Source organism: Ipomoea triloba, chromosome 3 (assembly GCF_003576645.1).
Source record: "Ipomoea triloba cultivar NCNSP0323 chromosome 3, ASM357664v1".
NCBI lineage: Eukaryota > Viridiplantae > Streptophyta > Magnoliopsida > Solanales > Convolvulaceae > Ipomoea > Ipomoea triloba.
Genome location: NC_044918.1, coordinates 9,950,477 through 9,954,917, shown reverse-complemented (window position 1 = coordinate 9,954,917; position 4,441 = coordinate 9,950,477).

Genomic DNA, 4,441 nt, shown 5'->3' with positions numbered 1-4,441 from the left:
GTACAAGGAATTGAAAGGAAAGAAGCGACAAAATGACTAAAATGCCCTTATGTTGTGGTAGATATTGTAGTAATAATAGTAGTAGTAATAGTAGTAGTAGTAGTAACCCAATGGGGTAGCTCAAGTGGAAAATGAGCTCTCTTTGTGAGGAAGAATTCCAGGAGAACCTGGGTTCGAATCCCACAAGTGACGATTCCCCCTGGGCCTGGACCGTTAAACGGACAGAGAAAGACCCCGTGAATTGCAATTCCAACCAAACACGTCTGGGTTGTGGTGTGGTGCTTGACTTACAGCAATCACAAACTGAGATCCAACAATTGGGTTCAAATTGATGGCTAGGCGGATGAGTTCAGTCCTTGCTGGGAGGGAGATTGTTGTGCATCAATCGAGGGGTTGACCGAGTCTCAATTTGAGACGTGGCGCCATGGCTTACCATGGAGGGATGTAGCAACTAGATAACGAAAGAATTCCAATTAAGTAAGATATCGCGACTAGATAACAAAAAAATTATGTGGTTAAACGTGCTTAACTTACAACAATCATAGTTTTCACCTACCACTAGCATTATTTGTAGGATTAAAGGAAGAAAAACAATCAATAAAGACAGGTTTAAACAACTTCATATTTTTTCATTTCAAAAATAATATGAAAAGCAAAGGTTGATAAACATTTATTTGGTATCATTTTTTTCTAATGGAAAAAAAAAAAAAAAACAACAACAAAACAAAAAAAAAAGAAAAAAGAGAAAAATGTGAAAAAGATAACAAAAAATACGAAAAACAGAAAAAATGCACTAAACATACCCCAGATTTATTAAAGAAGCCAATCGGTACGTAGATTAAATTCTCGAAAATAATATTGTCGATTTGTTGCATGTTGTAATCAAGCCTCTAGATGGATTTAAAAAATAAATAAATAAAATAAAATAAAATAAAAACTCTCTGTAGGTCTTATTAGTATGAAATGGTCAAGAATTATCTAATTTTTTACTTGTTCCTCCCTTTGTACGCCACACCACAACAACAAAAAACTAAATCTATTACTCCGTATATTATATATATACCAGCTTTGAAGGACAAAAAGTGTCAATTTTTTGTTAGCAAAATCTTCAATCTCCATTCAAATGGACCAATCTAGTAGCTGGTTTTGTCTGAGGGGCTACCCTGCAAAGTCCCCTTCAGCTGATGCCACTTCAATTCCTTCGTACATATATCTACATCTACATGCATGCATCCACAAATTAAATATCCTAATAAATTGCAAATTCAAGAATACCCACAACTTTATATTATGTTACAACATTATCCATCTAAAATAATTTGTTATATATTTTTTTAAATGACAAGAAAAACCCGCACTCACAGTTCAAATGTAGGTGCATACGAGTAAACTCTACTCTTATGTAATAGTTCATAAATTATACATAAAAGATAAATCATACTAGAAAGTATTGTGACATACTTGATTGAAAAGGTATTAGCAAAAATGATTTTTAAATTATGACTAAATTAAACTACCCTCATATTAATTATTTTTAAGAATGCATAAGATAATGTTATTATATGACGTTTAAAAAAAATTATTGTAAAACAAATTATTATAAGGGAAATAACATGTTTAATCCCTAAGTTATACTCGTAGTATAAACTAGGGTAAATTGTACTTTTTGTCCCTAAGTTATACGATAATTGTAGAATTCGTCTCTAAGTGTTGATCATGCTCACTTTCCGTCCCTAAGTTATTATTGGCTTTGCATTTTTCGTCCTTTTACTTACAAAACATTAGGGACGAAATTTACAATTTTAGTATAACTCAGGATGAAAAGTCAACACGAAAAGTGCAACGCTAATAATAACTTAGGGACAAGAAGTGAACGTGACCAACACTTAGAGATGAATTATATAATTACCTTATAATATAGGGATGAATTCTACAATTAATTTATAACGTAAGGACGTAAAGTGCAATTTTCCCTATAACCTGTAAAATCAGTTCATAAATTATTGGAAGTGTAAAATTAGACTCTTAATTTTTAGTCTTGTCTGACAATAATTGATAACTGATTGGTTGAAAAAAGGGCATGAACATTAATTTGGTAAAGGAATTGCATTCATTTTCCTACAAAATGTTTTGATCACCTGATATCATTACTAACTAAAAAAATGTGAAAATTATTAGCTCAAGATGTAAGGCAATAAGGTAATTACACCTCCAATAACTTAGAATTGATTCTACCGTTATACTGTGGATCAGGGTCCACAGTTATCATATACGACGTCGTTTTAAACTTTATTTTAACGGAGTTCGTTTATTGTTCAGTTCGCGTAACAGTTTTTTTTTTTTAACTGTAAAACATGTGTATGTATATCGTGTTATGCATGTTTGTACATCATGTTACGAAATTTTGTACCTTAAGCATAAAGATTATGTACATGAAACTGATTAATAGTTGTATAACACAAAACAAATTGTGTATTATTTAATGAATTTATGTCTTGTATTATGAAATTATGTGCTTATATGACATAATTTATTTACATAAATTAGATATGGGAATAAGTAAAATAGAAAACATGTGTTCTTTAGAAAAAAAAAAAAAAAAAAAACATGTGTGTGTATATCGTCTTATGCGTTTCTATACATCATGATATGAAATTCTGTAAATATTATGTACAAGAAATTGATTAATAGTTGTATAACACAGAACATATTGTTTGTATTATTTAACGAATTTATGTCTTGTATTATGAAAATGTTGTTTTAAATTGTATTTTAACGGAGTTCGTTTGTTGTTCAGTTCGCATTACAGAGAGTAGTTNGTGTTCTTTAAAAAAAAAAAAAAAAAAAAAACATGTGTGTGTATATCGTCTTATGCGTTTCTATACATCATGATATGAAATTCTGTAAATATTATGTACAAGAAATTGATTAATAGTTGTATAACACAGAACATATTGTTTGTATTATTTAACGAATTTATGTCTTGTATTATGAAAATGTTGTTTTAAATTGTATTTTAACGGAGTTCGTTTGTTGTTCAGTTCGCATTACAGAGAGTAGTTCTTTTGTTTTTTTTTTTACAGTAAAGCATGTGCAGTTTATGTATATCGTGTTATGCGTTTTTGTACATCATGTTACGAAATTCTATCCCTATACCTTAAGCATAAAGATTATGTACATGAAATTGATTAATAGTTGTATAACACAAAATATACTGTGTATTATTTAACGAATTTATGTCTTGTATTATGAAATTATGCCTATGGGACATAAATTATTTACATAAATAAGATATGAGAATAAGTAAAATAGAAAACATGTGTTCTTTTTAAAATAAAAATAAAAAAAAAATAGAAAGCATGTGTATGTGTATCGTGTTATGCGTTTCAATACATCATGTTACGAAATTCTGTATCTTAAACATAAAGATTTTGTACATCAAATTGATTAATAATTGTATAACACAAAACATATAATGTGTATTATTTAACGAATTTATGTCTTGTATTATGAAATTGTGCCTATAGGACATAAATTATTTACATAAATCAGATATGAGAATAAGTAAAATAGAAAACATGTGTTCTTTAAATAAAAATAAATAAAAATAAATAAATAAATAAATAAAAGCATGTACGTGTATCGTGTTATGTGTTTTAGTACATCATGTTACGAAATTCTGAGTCCTGGACTCCTGATCCGTGATATAAATTACCCTCGGTATATTACATCGGCTAAAATATCATTTTTCTTCTTCCTTCTCTAAAAGGTTTAACCCCTACTCTCAAGGACCCACACTCCAACCCAGTACCCCACAGTACAGTACCCAATGCCGATCATTTTCATAATATTATATGAGTATGAACTAAATAAATGCGTAGGTATGTAGTGCAAACTAAGACGATATTAGTAGCAGTGAAAAGTGGAAACAGCTAGCGGAAAGGTGGTGTGGGTGCGCAAATTATATGGTGGAACATGGTCCACAATGCATTGTGGACCGTGATCATGACTGATACTGTAGTTGTGTTTAACGGATACTGCAGTTGTGTTGAAAAGATACTGCAGTTGTGTTGAAAGGAAACTGTAGTTACGCGGAACAGAGGTCGTTCATCTGTTCAACACAACTGCAATATCCATTCAACATAACAGCAGTATCCGTTCAACACAATTGCAGTATCCGTTCAACACAACTGCATTTACAGACGGATGAAATAACCTCTGTTCCACGCAACTGCAATATCCGTTCAACACAACTGCAGTATCAGTTCAACACAATTGCAGTATCAACCATAACTCATGGTCCACAATGCATTGTGGACCATGGTACATGGTATAACAACTGGTGTGGGTGGGCAGTGGACAGGCTAGGGTTGTATATATAGTATGGGTGTTAGCATAGATTTAGGAAAGGTGGCCTACTAAGAACATGCGAGTGTTGGGC